At 37.8% G+C, this 22,954-nt stretch overlaps 1 protein-coding gene across 12 annotated transcripts in view; it reads left to right on the top strand.

The window, feature by feature from the left end:
• The window catches only part of GRIP1 (glutamate receptor interacting protein 1), a 723,532-nt gene that overhangs the window by 515,632 nt on the left and 184,946 nt on the right, over positions 1 to 22,954 (top strand). The window lies entirely within an intron of this gene.

Genomic DNA, 22,954 nt, shown 5'->3' with positions numbered 1-22,954 from the left:
GTTTTCTAGTTCTTATGATGTTGGATTATGTGTGTGTGTGTGTGTGTGTGTGTGTGTGTGTGTGTGTGTATACAGCTCATATGTTGGATTATATGTGTGTGTGTGTATATATATATACACAAACACATACACACAGCATATGCAGTTGACCCTTGAACAACACAGGTTTGAACTGCACAGGTCTACATAAACACAGATTTTCTACCACCTGTGCCACCCCTGAGATAGCAAGTCCAACCCCCTCTTCTTCCTTCTCAGCCTACCTAACATGAGGAAGACAAGGATGAAGACCTTTATGATGATCCTCTTCCACTTAATAAATAGTAAATATGTTTTCTTCCTTTTATCTTAACATTCTCTTTATTATAAGAATATAGTATATCATACATATAACATACATGATATGTGTTTATGTTGTCAGTAAAGCTTCCAGTCAACAGTAGGCTATTAATAGTTAAGTTTTGGGGTAGTGAAAAGTTACATGTGGATTTTTCAACTGTACACCGGGGGGTGGGGGTTGATGGTGCATCTAACGTTGTATTATACGTACATATATATACAATCATGCAACAAAGATACCTAATGCCAGATTTTTCATAAAAACTCCTTCTACTGTAAATATGGGTTCCTCAGAGTTATTTTGAGAAATCAGCACAGTGTCTTAAAATCGTGTTGGGAAATGTTATGGTCTCACCTGCAATAACTTTTCTTTTGGAATTGAACTATTATTAATTTGTATCTAACCCTAGATTATGGTTTAATTATACTCAATATTTCTTCAGGCCTCATAAAGTAATTTTTCAAAAAAATTGAAACTTGCCAAATAAGCCTCAGCAGCTTGAAAGAAAATCCAAGGGACAGTAACAGAGCACTGTAAAAAATGCAGCATCACAGTGCTCTTCGTGGCCCAAAGGACTAGTGATGAGGACAATATCATATAGAAAATATGGACATCAATGACACTGGTTCAGAGGGTGAATGTGGAAAAGTTGTAGGAGTACCTTGACTGATTTATTTCACTGACATTTTTCTTTTCATGCATGCCCTTTGCATTATTTAATAAGTATAATACTTAACAATCTTAGTGATAAGCATTATGTTGTAGTTTGCTTGACAGCATTTTGTTTTGCAGTTTTGTTTGTTTTGTTTTGTTTGAGACAGAGTTTTGCTCTGACCCAGGCTGGAATGCTGTAGTGCAATCATGGCTCACTGCAGCCTCAACCTCCCAGGCTCAAGCAATCCTCTCACCTCAGCCCCCCGCCCATCTCCCACCAGGTAACTGGGACTACAGGAGCACACCACCATGCCTGGGTAATTTTTAAATGTTTTTGTAGAGACAGAGTTTCGCCAAGTTGCCCAGAGTGGTCTCAAACTCCTGAGCTCAAGCAATCCTCCTACCTCAGCCTCCCAAAGTACTAGGATTATAGGCGTGAGCCACACACCCAGCCATATTCTTTCTTAGCAGCAAATAAAGTAACAGTGTGCCTTACAATTGCTGGCACCTTAAAATCAATCAAATATGGTAATTTTTTTAAATTTATTTTTTTTATTATTATACTTTAAGTTCTAGGGTACATGTGCATAACGTGCAGGTTTGTTACATATGTATACTTGTGCCATGTTGCTGTGCTGCGCCCATCAACTCGTCAGCACCCATCAACTCGTCATTTACATCAGGTATAACTCCCAATGCAATCCCTCCCCCCTCCCCCCTCCCCATGATAGGCCCTGGTGTGTGATGTTCCCCTTCCCGAGTCCAAGTGATCTCATTGTTCAGTTCCCACCTATGAGTGAGGTGTTTGGTTTTCTGTTCTTGTGATAGCTGGGATTGTAAACTAGTTCAACCATTATGGAAAACAGTATGGCGATTCCTCAAGGATCTAGAACTAGATGTACCATATAACCGAGCCATCCCATTACTGGGTATATACCCAAAGGATTATAAATCATGCTGCTATAAAGACACAGGCACACGTATGTTTATTGCGACACTATTCACAATAGCAAAGACTTGGAATCAACCCAAATGTCCATCAGTGACAGACTGGATTAAGAAAATGTGGCACATATACACCATGGAATATTATGCAGCCATAAAAAAGGATGAGTTTGTGTCCTTTGTAGGGACATGGATGCAGCTGGAAACCATCATTCTTAGCAAACTATCACAAGAACAGAAATATGGTAATTTTTTTAAGCCAAATACTCAGTTCTCTCATTTACAGTTCAGAGATTAGGTCACACAAGGATTTAGTGACTTGCCAGAGGCGAGGCAAATAGGGCTGGTTTGTTAGGGCATAATGAACCATTTGCAAATATTTTTCAAGTGACTGTCCCAACTTAGCCCCAGATTAACCCTTTGTTTTTCTAAATAATCATAACTAACCATATTGTTATAATTTTCTATTTCTTTAAGTTGGTATTTCTTTTTTTTAGTTTTTAATTTTTGTGGGTATATAGTAGGTATATATATTTGTGGGGTATGTGAGATGTTTTGATACAGCCATGCAATGCATAATAATCACATCATGGTGAATGGGGTATCCATCACCTCAAGCACTTATCCTTTGTGCTACAAACAATCCAATTATACTCTTTTAGTTATTTTAAGATGTACAATTAAGTTATTATTGACTGTAGTCACTTTCTGTGTTATCAAATACCACATCTTATTCATTCTTTCTAATGTTTTTGTACCCATTAGCCATCCCCACTTTCCTTCCACTCCCCCGCTACCTTCCGAGCTTCTGGTAACCATTATTCTACTCTCTAGCTCCATGAGTTCAATTGTTTTAATTTTTAGCTCCCACAAAGTGACAACGTGTGTTTGTCTTTCTGTGCCTGACTTATTTCACTTAACATAATGACCTTCATTTCTATCCGTCTTGTTGCAAAAGACAGGATCTCATTCTTTTTGGTGGCTGAATAGTACTTCATTGTGTATATGTATCACATTTTCTTTATCCATTCATCTGTTGATGAACACAGGTTGCTTACAAATCCTGGTTGTTGTACATAGTGCTGCAATAAATATGGGAGTGCAGATATTTTTTGATATATCAATTTCCTTTCTTTAGGGCATATACCTAGCAGTATATGGGTATATGCTGCTAGGGAGTGCTGGATCATATGGTAGCTCTATTTTTAGTTTTGTGAGGAACCACCAAACTGCTCTGCATTGTGATTGTACTAATTTATATTCCCACCAACGGTGTACAAGACTTCCCTTTTTCTCCATGTCCTCACCAGCATTTGTTATTCCCTTTCTTTTAACTGGGGTGAGATTTTATTATATTTCATTGTAGTTTTGATTTGGATTTCTCTGCTGATCAATGATGTCAAGCACCATTTCATATACCTGTTTGCCATTTGTCTGTCTTTTTTTTGAGAAATGTCTATTCAAATATTTTGCCCATTTTTAAATTGAATTATTATATTAAAATTTTTACTATAGAGTTGTTTCAGCTCCTTATATATTCAGCTTACTAATCTCTTGTCAGATGTATAGTTTACAAATATTTTCTCCCATTCTGTGGGTTGTGTCTTCACTTTGTTGATTGTTTCCTTTGCTGTGCAGAACTTTTTAACTTGACGTGATCCCATTTATCCGTTTTTACTTTGGTTGCCTGTGCTTGTGGAGTATTACTCAAGAAATTTTTGCCCAAATCAATGTCCTGGAGAGTGCCCTTGATGTTTCCTTGTAGTAGTTTCATAATTTGAGGTCTGGGATTTAATTGTTTAATCCACTTTGATTTTTGTATATGACAACTGATGGAGTCTAGTTTCATTCTTCTGTACATGGATATCTAGTTTTCCCAGCATGAGTTATTATTGAGGAAACTGTCTTTTCCCCCATGTATGTTCTTGGCACCTTTGTTGAAAATGAGTTCTCTGTATGTGTATGGATTTGTTTCTGGGTTCTCTGTTCTGTTCCATGGGTCTGTGTGTCTGTTTTTATGCCAGTACCATGCTGTTTTGGCTACTGTAGCACTGTAGTATATTTTGAAGTCAGGTAATGTGATCCCTCCAGTTTTATTTTTCCTTAGGATACTTTTGGCTATTTTGGGTCTTTTGTGGGTCCATATAAATTTTAGAATTGTTTTTTCTATTTCAGTGAAGAATGTCATTGATATTTCAATGGAGATTGCGTTGAATTGGTAGATTACTTTCAGTAGTATGGACATTGTAACAATATTGATTCTTCCAATTTATGACCATGGAATATTTCTATTTTTTGTGTGTCCTCTTCAATTTCTTTCATCAAGGTTTTAAAGTTTTCATTGTAAAGACCATTTACTTCTTTTAATTCCTAGCTATTTAATTTTCTTTTTAGCTGTTGTAAATTGGATTACTTTTTAAATTTCTTTTTCAGATTGTTCACTGTTGGCATATAGATATGCCACTGATTTTTTATGTCGATTTTGTATTCTGCAACTTCACTGAATTTGTCAGTTCTAACACGTTTTTGGTGGAGTCTTAAGGGTTTTCCAAATATAAGATCATGTCATTTGTAAACAAGGATAATTTGACTTCTTCCTTTCCAATTTGGATGCCCTTTGCTTCTTTCTTTTATCCGATTGCTCTAGCTAGGACTTCCAGTACTATGTTAAATAACAGAGTGACACTGAGGATCTTTGTCATGTTACAGATCTTAGAGAAACCACTTTCAATTTTTCTCCATTCAACATGATACTAACTGTGGGTCTGCCACATATGGCTTTTGTTATGTTGAGGTATATTCTTGCTATAATCTGTTTCTTGAGGGATTTTTTATGAAGGGATATTGAATTTTATCAAATGCTTTTTCAGCATCCATTGAAAGGATCATGTGGTTTTTGTCTTTCATTCTGTGGATATAATATATCACATTGATTGATCTGTGTAGGTTAAACCATCCTTGCACCCCTGGAATAAGTTTCACTTGGTCATGATGAATGATGTTTTTAATGTGGTCTTGAATTTGGTTTGCTGGTATTTTGTTGAGGATTTTTGCAACAGTGTTTATTAGGAATATTGGCTTGTAGTCTTCTTTTTTCCTGTGTCTTTGTCTGGTTTTGGTATCACGGTAATACTGGCCTTGTGGAGTGAGTTCTGAAGTATTCCCTCCTTCTTTATTTTTTGGAATAGTTTGAGCAGGATTGGCATTAGTTCTTCTTTAAATGTTTGGTAAAAATCAGCAGTGAAGGCATCAGGTCTTGGACTTTTCTTTGCTGGGAGATTTTATTACAGCTTTAATCTCATTAGCTGTTATTGGTGAGTTCAGGTTTTGGATTTCCGCATGGTTCAATCTTGGTACATTTTATTTATATAGGAATTTATACATTTCTTCTAGGTTTTCCAATTTACTGGCATATACTTGCCCATAGTAGTCTAGTGATCATCATATGTTTTGGATGTTTTCCCACCCAAATCTCATCTTGAATTGTAGCTCCCATAATTCACACATGTTGTGTGAGGGACCCAGTAGGAGATAATTAAATCACAGGGGTGTTTTCTCCATACTTTTCTCGTGGTAGTGAGTAAGTCTTACAAGATCTGATGATTTTATAAGAGATTTCCCTTTTTGCTTGGCTGTCTCATTCTCCCTTGCCTGCCACCATGTAAGAGATGCCTATTGCCTTCTGCCATGATTGTGAGTCTCTCCAGCCACGTGTAACTGTGAGTGCATTAAACCTCTTTTCCTTTATAAATTACCCAGTCTTGTTATGTCTTTATCAGCAGCATGAAAACAGACAAATACAGATCCTTTGAGTTTCTGTAGTATCAGCTGTAATGTCTTCATTTTCATCTTTGATTTTATTTATTTAGGTCTTCTCTCTTTTTCCATAGTCTGGCTAAAGGTTTGTCAATTTTGTTTATTCAAAAAACTAACTTTAAAGAAAAGAAACAACTTTTAATTGATCATTTGTATTGTCTTCATTTCAGTTTCATTTATTTCTGCTCTTTCATGCTACTAATTTTGGGTTTGGTTTGCTCTCACTTTTCTAGTTCTTTAAGATGCATTCTTAGGTTATTTATTTGAAGGTTGTCTTTTTTTTTTTTTTTTTGATGTAGTGTTTATAGCTATAAATTCCCTCTTAGTGCTGCTTTTGCTGTATCCCATAGGATTTGGTATGTTTTGTTTCTGATATGATTTGTTTCAAGAAATTTTTTAATTTTCTTAATTTCTTCATTGACCCATTGGTCATTCAGGAGCATACTGTTTAATTTCCATGTGTTTGTTGAATTTCCAAAATTCCTCTTGTTACTGATTTCTAGTTTTATTCCATTCTGGTCAGAGAATATACTTGATACCATTTCAATTTTTTGGAATTTTAAAAAAATTGTTTTGTGCTAACATATGATCTATTCTCAAGGATGATCCACATGCTAAGGAGAATGTGTATGCTGCAACTGTTGAATAAAATGTTCTATAGATATCAATTAGGTCTGTTTGGCCTGTAGTCCAGATTAAGTCCATTGTTTCTTTGTTGATTTTATGTCTGGATGATTTGTCCAATCCTGAAAGTCACCAGCTATTACTGTATTGAGTTCTATCTCTCTCTTAAGCTCTAATAATATTTTCTTTGTATATCTGCATGCTCTGGTGTTGGGTGTACATATATTTACAATGGTTATATCCTCTTGCTGAATTTACCCTTTTATCATTATATGATGAGCCCTCTTTGTCTCTTCTTATAGTTTTTGTCTTGAAATTTATTTTGTCTGGTAGAAATATAGCTACTCCTGCCCTTTTTTGGTTTCCATCTGCATAGAATGTCTTTTTCCATCCCTTGTTTTCAGTCTATATGAGTCATTATAGGTGAAGTGTGTTTCTTGTAGACAAGAGATAGTTGAGTCTTATTGTTTATCCATTCAGCCACTCTGTGTCTCTTGATTGGAGAATTTAGACCATTTGCATTCAATGTTATTATTGATAAGTAAGGATTTACTCCTGCCATTTTGTTATTAGTTTTGTGGTTGTTTTGTGGTCTTCTTTTTTTTCTGTCATTCCTTCCTGTCTTCCTTTTAGTGATAATTTTTCTCTGGTGGTATGTTTTAATCTCTTCCTTTTTATACTTTATGTATCTGTTGTATGTTTTCAATTTGAGGTTACCATAAGGCTTGCAAATACTGTCTTATACCCCATTATTTTAAACTGATGATAACCTAACACTGATTGCATAAACAAATATGCAAAAAGAAAACTAACAAAAACTCTACACTTCAACTTGCCCCCTGCTTTTTAACTTTTTGGTTTTTTTTAATGTTTTATCGTACTGGCTATTTCTTGAAAAGTTGTCATAGTTATTATTTTTGATTGGTTCATCATTTAGTCTTTCTACTTAAGTTTGCATACCACCATGACAGTGTTATACTGTGTTTTTCTCGGCGCTTACTATTACCAGTAATTTTTGAAACTTCAGATGATTTCTTATTGCTCACTAACATCCTTTTCTTTCAGATTGAAGAATTCCCCTTAGCATTTCTTGTAGGACAGGTCTGGTGTTAAAGGAATCCCTCTGCTTTTGTTTGTCTGGGAAGGTCTTTATTTCTCCTTCATGCTTAAAGCAATTTTTGCCAGATATACTATTCAAGGATAAAAGTTTTTTTTCTTTCAGTACTTTAAATATGTAATGCCACTCTCTCCTGGCCTATAAGATTTCCATTGAAAAGTCAGCTGCTAGATTTACTGGAGCTCCATTCTATGTTATTTGTTTATTTTCTCTTGCTGCCCTTAGGATTCTTTCTTTTTCCTTTACCTTTGAGAGTTTGATTGTTAAATGTCTTGAGGCAATCTTCTTTGGGTTCAGTCTGTTTGGTGTTCTATAACCTTGTGGTACTTAAATATTGATATATTTGTCTAGGTTAGGGAAGTTCTCTGTTATTACCACTTTGAATGAACTTTCCATCCCTATCTGTCTCTACATCCTTATTAAGGCTAATAACTCTTAGGTTTGCCCCTTTGAGGCTATTTTCTGGATCTTACAGGCATGCTTTATTCCTTTTTCATTCTTTTTTCTTTTGTCTCCTCTATTTTCAAATACACTGTCTTCAAGTTCATTAATTCTTCCTTCTGCTTGATCACTTCTCCTATTAAGAGACTGTGGTGCATTCTTTAGTATGTCAATTGCATGTTTTCATCTCCAGGATTTCTGCTTAACTCTTTTTAATTATTTGAATCTCTTTGTTAAATTTATCTGATAGGATTCTGAATTTCTTCACTGTATTATCTTGAATTTCGAGTTTCCCCCAATCACCTATTTTGCATTTTCTCTCTGAAAGGTTATATAACTCTATTTCTCTGGGTTTGGTCCCCTGGTTCCTTATGTTATTCATTTGATGAGGTCATGTTTTTAGATGGTCTTGATGTTTATAGATGTTCATCAGTGTCTGAGCATTGATGAGTTAAGTATTTATTGTAGTCATTGCAGTCTAGGTTTGTTTGTACCCATCCTTCTTGGGAGAGCTCTGCAGGTATTTGAAGGGACTTGGATGTTGGGATCTAATTTTTTGGTCACTGCAGCCATATCTGCATTAGGGGGGACCCCAAGCCCAGTAATGCTATAGCTCCTATAGACTCATAGAGGCACCACCTTGGTGATTTTGGATAAGACCCAGAACAATTATCTGGATTACTAGGTAGAGACTCTTACTCTCTTGCCGTACTTTCTCCCACACAGAGTCTCTCTGTGCTGAGCCACCTGGAGATGGAGAAGGAGTGACACATGCACCCCTGTGGTCACTACCACCGGAACTGCACTGGGTCAGACCTGAAGCCAGCACAGCACTAGGTCTCACCCAAGGCCTGCTGTAACCACTACTTGGCTACTACCTATGTTTTCTCAAGGCCCTAGAACTCTATAATCAGCAAGTGGCAGAACCAGCCACCCTTCAGGGTAAAGCGTTCCCTTCAGGGTGGAGAGTTCCTCTGGGCCCTGGATGGGTTCAGAGATGGCATTCAGGAGCCAGGTCCTGGAGTCAGGAACCTTAGAAAGCTACCTGGTGCTCTATTCTGCTGCATCTGAGCTGGTACCCAAAGCACAATAAAAAGTTCTTCCCGCTCTACCCTCTGCTTTCCACAGGCAGAGTAGCCTCTCCCCATGGCTACCACCTCCAAGGGGCCATGGGGAATACTTCCAAAGTACCACCAGTGTTCACTTAAGGTCCATGGACTCTTCAGTCAGCTTGTAATGAATGCTTCCAGCCCCAGGATTCTCCCTTCAGAGCAGTGGGCCCCCCTCTAGCCCAGATCAGGTCCATAAATGCCATTCATGAGCCAAGACCTGGAATGGGAACCCCAAGGGCCCACTTGGTGCTCTAGCCCCTGTGGCCAAACTGGTACCTAAGATGCAAGACAAAGTCCCCTTTACTCTTCCTCTGTTTTTCTCAAGCAGAAAGAATCTTTCTTCATGGCCACCACAGTTGGGAATATGCTAGGTCACACTTGAAGCCAGCATGTCGCAGATTCTCACCCAAGGCCCATAGCATGTACCACCTGGTTGCCACTGCTGATTATTCAGGGCCAAGAGCTCTTAAGTCAGCAGCTGATGAATCCTGCCAGAATTGGGTTCTTCCCTTCAAGGCAGCGAGTTTTGGCCCAGGTTTTATCTAGAAATCTTGTTCAAGAGCTACAGCCTGCAATGGGGTCCTTCCAACTTTGTGTGGTGCCCTATCTGACTGTAGCTGAGTTGGTATCCAAGTTGCAAGACAAAGTCCTCTTTACTCTTCCCTCTTCTCTCCTCAAGCAGATGGAAGGGGTCACTTTTGGAACTACAAACTGTGCTGCCTGGGCTTGGGGGAGGAGTGGTGCAAGCACTCCCTTAGCCACCCCAGCTGGTATCTTACTAGGTCACATGCCCACCAAGTGAATGGGCTCTTAGCCCAGCACAGCACTAGGACTTGCCTAGGAGTTGCAGTTCTTGCAGCTTAGACTGCTAAGTTGATTTAAAGCCCCAAACCACTTTAGTCCACCGTGGTGGGGCTTGTCGGAGCTCACATGCCAACTGCTGAGATAGATGATTCTCATCTAGCTAGGGCTGGTCCAAATGCTTCCTCCGTGGGTGTTGGCTGACTTCTGCCTGGTATTGTTTTCCACTGTGATAGGGAAGCACCAAGTTCCAATGCAAAGTCCCAAAGTCACAGCACTTTTCCTCCCCCAAGCTCACAGATTCTTCTTGCCATGAAATATGCGGGATGGGGAAGGGGTGGCAAGACTATTTTTCCTACCCTTGTCAGTGGCTCTTTCAATGATATGAAGTTAAAACCAGGTACTGTGATCACTCGCCTGACTTTTGGTTCCTACAAAGGTGCTTTTCCTGTGTAGATAGTTGTTAAATTTGGTGTTCCTACAGGGAGGATGATCTGTGGAGGTTTCTATTCAGCCATCTTGCTCTGCCTCCCAAGGTCTGTATTTTTTAATAGAATATAAACTCCTTGAAATCAGGGACTAAGTCTACATCATTTACCACTAGATAGCAAAGTGCCTAGAATTTAGGAAATTATCAATAGATATTCAATGGAAGGTAAGGAGGGAAGCAAGGGAGGGGAAGGGAAGGAATGAGGGAAGGAGGGAGGAAATGAGGAAGAGAGGGAGGGACTAAAGCATTTCAAACTCAGGGTGAGGCTAGAAGATAGTTATACTTGGGTAAGATAGTGTTACATAAGGTAATTGAGGTACTAATACAAAGGATGGATGGCATCAAAGAGGAAACAGTAGCGACTGCTTTTATCTGCTCATTCTCTTTCTGCTTACTCCACCGGGGAACATTTCTGTGACAAGAAAATGGTTTCCCATGCAGAGCAGAAGAAACGAAAGGGACCAGGGGAGGGGCCAGGAGAGAATGGTACCCTCCCTGTTAGGACAGAGGAAGCCAAATACAGGGTGTGAAAGTCCTTGATGTAGGCAGCACAGCCTTCTCCAGTTCTGAATTCCAGTGGGTCTGCATGGGGCTCTCATGAAGTTCTGACTCACTGCAGCAGGACCATGGCTTCTCCGTGGAAAGTCCACAGGGATCCCCAGATGCTTTGCCTCTTGGTGATCTGCAGTGACTGCACTATTAGTTTTCCATCTGTTCCTTTATTTGAAATGGATCAAGTCCCATGAAACAAGGGAAAGTCAAATAAATGCCCCTGACATACAGGCATCCGTAACAAAACGAGAAGGATTGATTTACTAGTGCCCTTGTGGCTTGGAGTCTGCTTGAGGCTACCTTTATTTTTCTTCCCTCTTCTCAAAAGTATTTCATCGATACATTCTTTTGGTCCATTGTTTAACAATTACTATATGATGACTCTGAAATTTTGTAGCATTTAGTTACACGAGGGGGAAATTTCTTTTTTTTTTTTTTTTTTTTTTGAGACGGAGTCTCGCTCTATCGCCCAGGCTGGAGTGCAGTGGCGCAATCTCGGCTCACTGCAAGCTCCGCCTCCCGGGTTCACGCCATTCTCCTGCCTCAGCCTCCCGAGGAGCTGGTACTACAGGCGCCCGCCACTGCGCCCGGCTAATTTTTTCTATTTTTAGTAGAGACGGGGTTTCGCCATGGTCTCGATCTCCTAACCTTGTGATCCGCCCGCCTCGGCCTCCCAAAGTGCTGGGATTACAGGCGTGAGCCACCGCGCCCGGCCACGAGGGGGAAATTTCATGTACATAAAACAGACATGAAGTTTGGCCTAATGAAAGGACCCCAATTTTTAAGTCTCAGTGTCCCTCATCTATAAAATGGTAGGTAGTATGCCCTTCTTTACAGAGTTTTTCTGAAGGCTAAGTTAGTGAATGGATGTAAGAAGACTTGGAAAAGTATAAACTGCTTTAAAAGAATGGATAATCTTTAAAAGTATCAGGCTGGGCGCGGTGGCTCAAGCCAGTAATCCCAGCACTTTGGGAGACCGAGACAGGCGGATCACGAGGTCAGGAGATTGAGACCATCCTGGCTAACACGGTGAAACCCCGTCTCTACTACAAATACAAAAAACTAGCCGGGTGTGGTGGTGGGCGCCTGTAGTACCAGCTACTCGGGAGGCTGAGGCAGGAGAATGGCGTAAACCCAGGAGGCGGAGCTTGCAGTGAGCTGAGACCCGGCCACTGCACTCCAGCCTGGGCGACAGACCGAGACTGCCTCTCAAAAAAAAGTAAATAAATAAATAAATAAATAAATAAATAAAATTTTTAAAAAGTATCATGAATTTCTTCATTTTAATCTCTCTATTCAGGCAAGTTCCTAGCTCATGTTAGATTCATGGGTACTTAGACATTCGTGGAAGAAAGAGGCCAAGTGAGTGTAGCTCTTAGTTCTACTTTTCCCTGATTATTTAAGAAGTCTGATTTCTTGTGGAAGTTTATCCTTTCTCCACTTCCCTTTCAGGCACAATGGAACTCAAGCCTTGTCCTCTTAGCTGTCTTTGAAGATGCAACATTTGGCCCCTTATGTTGAACACTAAGCCACCTAACTCAGCGATGACTAGTTCTCACTAGCTGTAGTGCAGCCCTACCTGGTATCTTTCTCAGGGTTGTCTTTCACTTCCAGAGTGTGCTTTCCTTTTGCCCACCCAGCTGACCCATCCCTTGTTGTTCAGCTGGACTCCCAGATCAGAACATCTGATCATTCTAATCCTAGCACAGTAATTCTGGATTTTCATATTTAAATAGTTATTCAACATAAGATACTGCCCTGCCTGGCACCATGGCTCATGCCTGTAGTCCCAGCACTTTGGGAGGCTGAGGCAGGACCATCACTTGAGCCCAGAAGTTCAAGACCGGCCGAGGCAACATAGTGAGACCCCCATCTCTACAACAACAACAACAACAAAAACTGTTTCAAAAAATTAGCTGGGCATTTAGTGACACACACTACTCAGGGGGCTGAGGCAGGAGGATCACTTGAGCCCAAGAAGTTAAGACTATAGTAAGCCAAAATTACACCACTGCAGTACAGCCTGGGCAATAGATGAGACCTTGTCTCAGAAAAAATAGGATTCTAGCCAAAAGGATACCCAAAAATATGTGCAAAAATAAAATACTTCCTCCCAAAAACAGCTCATTAATTTGCTAAGCAATACTTGGTATCTTCACTTCTCTATTAAGTGGAAACAATACTGCAAGTAAATATCCTACTTTCATCTAAAGAAGAACTTAAACCTCTAACTAGCCATCTATAGCCTACAGAGGACTTTCTTAGCAGCACAAGTTGAGCTGTTATTCCCTTTCAGGCTCCCAACCCATGCCATGGACTGATGACATTTCATTGAAATTATTAGATGTTTGTCTCTTAGACATTTAGAATGTGAATTGCAGAAAGGTAGAGGCAGTGATTATTGGTCTTCAAAATACTAGCCTCTACCACATAGTCTGGCAATTATAAATGCTTAAAAATATTTTTAGAACAAAACAGTCCATAAGTAGTTGTAAGAATGTAGTTAACTTATCTAACGGAACATTGAAAATCAGAGTAATTAAATTCAGAGATAGCCATGCCAATTGCTTCAGTTTTACTTGTAAACGTCAGTTTTCAATCATGTCAACAATGTGATTATAACAGCTTAGAAGTGAAAATTACAGATGGAGAGTTTTCCCAAAGGAAAGTTGCCTGAGACTTTTGAAGCAAGTGCAATTGTGAGATATCCTGCCCAGTGCTTTTTGCTGGTCCTTATCACCTCTTACTTTTAAATGTCTACCACTCAGGCCATCATGCTTAGGAAGAAAGGCGGTTTCACTGAAGTAAGCCATTTCCTGTTTCTGATATCTTGCATCATGGCTTTATTTAGACTATCAGATGACTGTGTAGGAATACATGACTGATAGATGTGGGTGCTGTTTGCTATTCTACAATCCCCTACCCAACAAACACACAAATTATAAAATGTCACTCCCATGTAAATTGTTATTTGATTGTCACATTGCTCAAACCTGATCTTCTAGGTCAGACTTTCTAAAGTAGGATACATGGATAAACCCCAGTGGGGAATTAATGAATTCCCCTGAAATCATGCACACAATTTTTCTGGGACAAGGGTTCACTGCTTTCATTAGATTCTCAAAGTAGTCTGTGATTTCACCAACAGTTAAATACCACTATTAATTGTTTTGTCTTATATTCATAACAATCAAAATATAGTAGAAAACTGGAAGTTTGCGTATCTGGAAATTTCCAATATCCAAATAACAATAATGACAACAAGACAACAGTAAGACTATGGCTAACATATATTGAACACTTACTGTGTGACAGTTATTACCATAAGTTCCTTGTAAGAATTGTATGACTTAATTTCACCAAATTCTGTGAGTAGATACCATTGTTATCCCTAAATTAGATGTGAGGAAACTAAGACCCATGAAAGCTAAATAACTTGTTAATAAGTTTGACAGTGGAAAGCTTAAGGGCAAATTTTGACAATTAAATAGAACTGATTTTGGGAGAAATAGAAATTGAAACAATTCTAGTATTGCCATATTTTGAAAGCAGGAATTTTTTTTAACTTAATGCTTTAGACGACATTTGATACCTGAATCAGTTATACCAGAAAAACAGTCAACATCTCTGTTCAGTCTATTTTTAAAGGAGTCCTGACCTATATATCACATATCTTCAGGGGTCACATATTTTTGTATTTGACAATGCATATTTGTATATAACCTTTCTTTGGAGGTGCTCCAGGAAGCATACAGATACTAATCCAGCCCTCCCATCACTGCATGAGATAAATCCCAATCATAATTTTGTTTCACATGAATATTCGTGCCAGGTAATATTTATGTGCAGTACATCCCTGCCACTGATCAAATTTATGTTCAGACTCCCAAGGGATGAGAAAAATTCTAGTATATCCCTCATGTCACTACACAGAGGTGGAAAATGCCCAATAACCTTTCTCTGCTAGTCTGGGTGGCAAGAACTGAGACTGAAAATGCAGCAGTTCATCACAGAAACCTAGCTTTGATCCCCACAGCTTTGCTGAACCAGGGGATGTTAGGAAGAGCTTGAAATGAGTATTGGAAAAAGCATCTGTTTATTTCCTGAGGGGAATAAACTTCCTAGTGGCACCACTAAAAGTAATATACAGATAAAACTGTAGTATGAGCAATAATGTTTTTTCAATAGTAGTACACGGATATAGCTATAGTATTCTGGTGTGTGACCCAATTCCCCTTACCAAGGCATTGGTACAATTAATCAACCAAGTAAGTGTGGGGAAATAACTCTGTCTGCTCCATTCAGATTCTGCTCCTTTATCATTTTGCTTCTGCACCATCCAGCAATATTTCTGTTTACTACAAGCTGATGCTCACCACCCCATTATAATTCCCTGTTTTGGGACCGATGTGCTCGTTCCTCCACTAGTTATCAGGGAGGACCTGTGAATGTTCCAGGTACTATTCTAGATGCTGGAGATACAGCAGGGAACAAAATGCTGTTGTTGACACTAACATTTCAAAATTTGTGACTTACTTTACAGAGTTTTCGCCAATAGTATTTCTATTTAACTGTTTATGGTATTTTTAAAAATCTCTGCAGTTAGTAGAATTTCAAGAAGTAAAGAACTTAACCTGTTTTGCTGAATATGCCTCTAGTGGTTGCTTTTAAATTGTGCTTTCTCTTTTTATGCTACAGCCATGGGGTGAGGGTTTTATAGATCATTTTGAGGTGTGACGAAAACTATTTTAAGACCAAATTTTTGTGTGGTATTTCAATGTTAAATTTCTCTTATATGACATTATATAGTGTGCCTGCCCCGCTCCAATCACTCGCAGCAACACAAACTTCCTGTTTTCTGGATTCCCTTTCTCAGCGGCAGATGTCAACATCCACCAGTCAAACAAGTTGGAAACCTTGGGGCCTTTTTGATCCTCACTCACTTCCATGCTTCCCACATCCTCATTGGTCTCTAACTAGGAAAATTCCTCTTCATTAATATGTCTGATGTCCATGCCATCCACATAGCCACTGATGTATTTTAGTCTATCATGTGTTGCCTCATTATGGCATAGTCAGTACCTGTCTCTCCATATCCACCTTACCCTCATTGTGTGGGTCTCTATTTAGACTCTAGTTCTCTGCCTCCTTTGAATTTATGTGTGTACATGGATGGAATAAGTTCTTGCCCTTGGGATGTGAACATAAACAGGCCAGTAATGGCTTTTAAGAGAGCTGTCTTTCCCCTTCCACCAGCTGAATGAAAACAAGATTAAGTCCTAGGGCAGAAGTTTCTAAACTTTCTCAATCCACAGAGCCCTTAGTGTCTCAGTAATTTTTTACAGCACCTCCAGGCCAAATAAAATACCACTAGTTCAATTTACTAAGTAGTCAGGTTCAAACAACACAGTTTATATTTTATCCTAACAACTTATTAGCCATGTGAAAAAAAGATATTTATAAACTAAAAGAACAACACATGTTCATTTCACTCTTAAGTAACCACAAGTAGTTAATAATGAATGGTATGTGTGTGCCTGTTGAACATTGTACAATTTCACAAATCCTTAAATCAAATTAATGTTGATAATCTCAATTCCTGTTTCACACTGGTTTTCACATGGGACTTGCTTTTTATCACAGTAACTGGAAAAAAAAGTTTTGGAAAGCTGTGACATAAACAAAAGCACTATAGTGTGAGCTAAGTTGGACTGAACTACCTGAAGCTAGCAGGTGATGTTGTGTCCAGCGGATATCAAATGTGGCTGTGTTTTCTTGAATTTAGAATATCCAATGGTGGTCCTGTGAATTCACCATGGATTCATGTGCCTCAATGCACAGTTTGGCAACCAGAGCATTAAGGGATGACAAAGTCACAAAACGGAAAAGAGTGTAGCTCCCTAAATCTCTGTGTGAGAGGCAGCTGACTAATGATCAGGAACACCCACCATAAACTTGTATGTGAGCAGAATAAACTCCTGTTGTATTTGAGTCATTATTCATTTTTTTATTTGTTGACACAACATAGCCTAACTTATTCCATACATTATATGACAGCAGTGGCCTTCTAATGGTTCTCCTTGACCAAAGACTAAGGTCTTTCTCCTGAAGACTTTACACTACCATTACCAAAACCATTGCTAAACTTTTCTAAAAGGTTAACCTTTTCTAAAACCCAAATCTGAGCACTTTCTTAGGATCCTTCATGGTATAATGTCTGTTGGTATCCCAGTCTCTTCTACCAATCTCTCCTCATGCACCAAACCCTAAGTCTGTCTCTCAATCTTAGCTATACGTTAGAATACCCTGAGGAGCTTTAAAAACTATGCCTAGTTCCCCACTTGCAAAGATTCTGATCTCACGGACATGGACCAATTCTTTGAAAAACACAAACTGAATCAACTCACCCAATATGAAATAGAAAATTTGAATAGCCCTATAACTATTAATGAAATTGAATTTGTAATTTAAAAACTTCCAAAGCCAAAATCTCTAGACCCAAATGGCTTCACTGGAAAATTTCTCCAGATGCTTAAAGGGAATTAAGAACAACTCTGAACAACCTCTTCCAGAAAACAGAAGAGGAAGAAATGTATTTTCCAACTGATTTTGTGAAGCTAATATTATTATCCTGATACCAAAGCAAAGACAATACAAAAAAGAACACAACAGATTAGTATCACTCATGAATGTAGATGAAAAAATTATTAATAAAATATTAGTAAGTAGAATTCAGCAAGATAGTTTTTAAATTATATACCATGACCAAATGGGGTGTATTTCAGAGGTGCAAGGTTGGTTCAATATTACAAAATCAAACAGTGTAATCTACCATATTATCAAGCTAAAGAAGAAAAAATCACATGATCATGTCAGTCAATGCAAAATAAATTGACAAAATTCAAACCTATTCATTATTAAAACTCTCAGAACAGTGGGAATAGAGAGGAACTTTCTCAACTTGGTAAAAGGTATCTATAAAGAAAACCCACAGCTCACATAGTACTGAGTGATGAAAGACTGAATGGTTTTCCTCTAAGACCGTAACAGTAAGGTTTCACCACTCTAAATTAATGTAGTGCTGGAAGTTCAGCCAGTGCTTGAGGCAAGAAAGGGTGATAAATATGTATAGATTAGAAATGAAGAAGTAAAATTGTCCCTATTTGCAGATGACAATTGTCTATATAGAAAATGCTAAGGAATTTACATAAAAACCCACAAAACTTCCAGAACTAATAAGTTCAGCAAGGCCACAGGATACAGGCTAAATATACTACAATCAATTGTATAACTATATACCAGCAATGAACATATGTACGTTAAAAATAATAATAAAATATAATTTAGGCCAGGCATGGTGGCTCACGCCTGTAATCCCAGCACCTTGGGGGGCCAAGTCAGGAGAATTCCTTGAGCCCAGGAGTTTGAGATCAGCCTGAATAACATAGTGAGAATCCCCTCTATAAAAAGAAATTTAAAAATATTTATGATTGTTCCAAAAAATGAAATTCTTAGGAACAATTTATAATTGTTTTAAAACAAATTCTTAGTACAAAACATACAGTACTTACATGCTGAAAACTGAAAAGTGCTGATGAAAGAAATTAAGTCTAAATAATTGGAGAATCGAACTATGTGCGTGGATTGGGAGACTCAGCTTAGTAAAGGTGTTAAATCTTTCTAAATTGACATACAGGCTTAATATAAATCCTATCAAAATCTCAGCAAAATATTTTGCAACTATAGACAAGATTATTCTAAAATATAAACTTAACAATATTAAAAATGCCAATAGGATTATTTTTTGCACAAGATGTATTTTACATTATTGCAAAACTAGAACATGTATACTTGCAAAGATTCTGTGAGAAATTATGTTTCCAAGGTGTGCTAGCTTGTTGTTTAACTTTTCTGTGAAAGATCAGAGACCCTGCCCATGAAGCCTTCCTGAATGAGGTATGTCATACCACCAATCACATCTCCTTTGAAAGAGATTGTACAAACAACAGACACCCAAAAGCAGGGGCATAGGTGAGGAGGCTGGTAAAGCCCTCAGGGTCGGTCCCTCAAAATTGGTCAGTCTGGATCTGTTTGAACATACAAAAACAAAACAAAACAAAACAAAACAGAAAAGTATCATGGGCATACCATCTCATTGTTTTGTAAACTGTTTTGTACAGGATGGAAATCCAGCATAATAATCTTGTTTTGTTCTGTGACACTCTTGTTTCTGGAAATTCTTGTCTCATTGCTTATTTAAAAAATAAAATAGGCTTACACAGAAAAAGGGAGTTACCGGTAAATTTTGGCAAGTCCCTAAAATTAAGGAGCTATATGAACAGGAAATTACAGCATGGGCAATTGTCACAAGAGTTGCTGAAAGAGGAAAGAAAGCCATATGTGATGATTAAACAACAGGTGGTACAGGCTCTGACAAGAGTAAATAAAGGGTGATGGTGGCACAGCGTGAGAGGGCCCCTAATCCATGTGGGCAAACGATGTTCTCAATGGTTCCTCAGAGGAGTCATCCCAGAGCTGCCTTGAAGACATCCTCAGCTAGGGACATGGATGAAGGGGAGGTGTTAAAGGCAAAGAAATAACAAATGGTAGGAGATTACATGAGGTCTGGGGAGAGCATGTCCTGTAGTTCAATTTGCATTTTTCCTCAATTCTAGCTGCATGTTGGAATCCCCTGAAGGAACTTCTCAAATACTGAGCACACCCCAGACCAATTGAATCATATGCCCACTGATGGGACATTTTAAAAAATTAAACTCCTAATTTTGAGATAATTGTAGATTCATATGCAGTTGTAGAAAATAATATAGAGATTCCTTATATCCTTTACCTTGTTTTCCCCAATAGAAACATCTGCAGAACTATAATGTAGTATCACAACCAGGATATTGACATGGATGGAGTCAAAATAGAGAACATGTCCATTACTGCAAGGAACAGTCATTTACTCTTTTATAGCTGCATTCACTTCCCTCCTGCCCTTAACCCTGGCAACCTCTAACCCATCCTCTAGTGCTATAATTTTGTCATTTCAAGAATGTTAAATAAATGGAATCATAAAATGTGAAATCTTTGGGGTTGACTTTTTACCTTAGCATAATTCTCTGGTAATTGATCTGGGTTGTTACTTGTAGCACTAGTTTGACCCTTTTGATTGCTGAGAAGTATTCCATGGTATAGACATACTACATTTGTTTAACCATTTACCTGTTGCAGGACATCTTGGTTGTTTCTGTTTTCTGCTATTATGAATAAAGCTGTGATAAGTGTTCATTTACAGGTTTTGGTGTGAATGAAGGCATTCATTTCTCTAGGATTAATGCCCAGGAGTATAATTTCTGGCTCATAGGGTGGTTGCATATTTAGTTTAGTAATAAACTGGTAAACTGTTTTCCAGAGTAGTTCTCCTAATTTACATTCCTATCAGTAGCATCAGAGTGATCTAATTTCTCTGCATCCTCACCCGCATTTGGTGTTGTCAATAATTTTTATTTTAGCCTTTCTGATAAGTGTGTAATGATATCAATTGTAGTTTTAATTTTTAAGTAATTTGAGCCATTTCCCTAATGGAAAATGTTGAGCATTTTTTCATGTGTACTTACCTGTCATCTGTATATCCTCTTTAATAAAATATTTCATGTATTTTTCCTATTTTCTAAGTATTTGCTTTTTTACTGTTGAGTTTTGAAAGTTGCTTATATATTTGAAATACTATTCTTTTGTCTTTTGTTGGATATGTGGTTTGCAGATATTTTTTCCTGGTCTGTAGATGTTCTTTTCATCTTAAGCAGGTCTTGCAGAGAGCATTCATTTTTAATTTTGATTAAGTCCAATTTGCTGGATTTTTTTCCTTTTATGGATCATGCTTATGTCAAATCTAGAAACCCTTCACTAAACCTAGATCTTAAAATTTTTATACTATGTTTTCCTACAGTTTATAAGTATTTCATACAATTTCTATAATATTATGGTTTTTTTTTTTTTTACTGTGATTCATTTTGAGTTAAATTTTATACCAGATGTGAAACTGTGGGCAAGTTGTGGGATTTATTTATTTTATTTATTTTGCCTGTGGATGTCAAATTACTGCAGCATCATTTGTTGAATAGGCTACCTTTCCTCTACTGAATTGCATTTGCATCTTTTCAAAAACCAGTATGTCATATTTGTGTGAGACTATTCCTGGGTCCTCTGTTTTGTTCCAGTGATCTATATGTCTCTCTCTCCATCAATACCACACAGTGGTTTTGCTTCTGTTTTTTGATACAGAGTCTCACTCTATCGCCCAGACTGGAGTGCGATGGCATGATCATGGCTTACTGCAGCCTTGACCTCCCAGGTTCAAGTGATCCTACGGCCTCAGCCTCCTGAGTAGCTGGGACTACAGGTGCACACTACCATGCCCAGCTATTTAAAAAAAAAAAAAATTATGTAGAGATGAGGTCTCACTCTGTTGCTGCTCTTGAACTCCTGGTCTCAAATGACTCTCCCCTCCCAGCCTCTCAAAGTACTGGGATTATAGGCATGAGCCACTGCACCTGGCCTACCACACAGCCTTTATTACTCTAACTATGTAAGTTTCGAAATTGAGTAGACTAAATTCTCCCACTTTCTTCTTTTTAAAAATTGTTCCTTTCCCTTTCATATAAATTTTAGAATAATCTTGTCTACAATTACAAAATATTTTGCTGGGATTTTGATAAGGTTTGCATTAAACCTATATATCAATTTGGAAAGAATTAATGTCTTTGTTATGCTGAGTCTCCCAGTGCATGCCCATGTTTGTCTCTCCAATTATTTAGGCCTTCTTTAATTTCTTTCTTTGGCATTTTTTAGTTTTCACCATGTAAGTACTGTGTATGTTTTGTTACTTGTACACCTAAGAATTTCATTTTTGGAACAATTATATATGATATTATTAATTTTAATGTACATATGTTCATTGCTACTATATAGATATAAAATTGATTAAAGAAAATCAACACTTTTTATGTTGACTTATTCTATCCACTGGAATATTAGTTCTTAGATGGCAGGAATAGTATCCATTTTGTTCAGTGTTGTATCTCCAATGCCTCAAACACTATCTGGCACATAGTAAGTGCTCAGTTCTTATTGAATGAGTGAATGGGATGCCTTTTCATTTATTCTAATCTTACATCCTTCAGAAGCACTTTAAAGTTTTCTTCATATAGTTCTTGCACAGTTTTGTTAAGTTTTTTCCTAGGAATTTTACCTTTTGGCTATTGTAAATGGGGCCTTCTCTTCTATAATAACCTTTTACTGGCTGCTGTTCGTCTACATAAAGGATATAGTTTTCTGCATATTAATTGTATAACCATCTATGTTTTTAAATAACCTTATTTGTTTGTAAGAACTTTTCATAATTCTCTTATGTTTGCCAAGCATCACTGTTACTTTTCTTAAAAATTTCTGGAGTTCAGTAATGAAAAAGATTGAATTACAAACACAAAGAAAAACAGCAAACAACTAAATTTCATTCTATCAATGGGATTCTGTTCAGTTATGTTGAGTAAGTAATGGTATAGATGTAAACCTATACCTTTTATTTTCTAAGATAATTAGATATGGTGATTAAGGAAAAAGTCAAATTCAGAACCATTTCTTTCCTCACTAGTTAGACATCATCTGTTGCCTGTGCTGCTTGCTAATTGAAAGAGATTACAGTGCTCGCTACACGGTCCTCTTAATTGGGGGAGTGATATTTGCAATTTAAATCACCAAAGAAAGAAATCATCTGTACATATTGACTTGCCCAAGTTCCACTGTTTTACCTCAGTGTTTGTTCAGTAAACCTTGATACATAAGTGAACTCATGCAAATGAATGCATCTGTCTTCATTTCTTCTGTCTTCATTAGATCATTATGCAGACATTAAACACCAAAAGGGGTATTAAATGATTAATTAGCCAACTGGAGACTTTAGGGGAGCCAAAAGCAAACTCCAAAAGCAGGTACCTTTCTCTCCAGACCACTTCTTCTCTCCCACCCCCTACAGAAACATCCATAAAGGATTTAGTCAA

The sequence above is a fragment of the Chlorocebus sabaeus genome, chromosome 11 (assembly GCF_047675955.1).
Source record: "Chlorocebus sabaeus isolate Y175 chromosome 11, mChlSab1.0.hap1, whole genome shotgun sequence".
Taxonomy (NCBI): Eukaryota; Metazoa; Chordata; class Mammalia; order Primates; family Cercopithecidae; genus Chlorocebus; species Chlorocebus sabaeus.
This window is presented reverse-complemented; position numbering and strand designations above follow the sequence as displayed.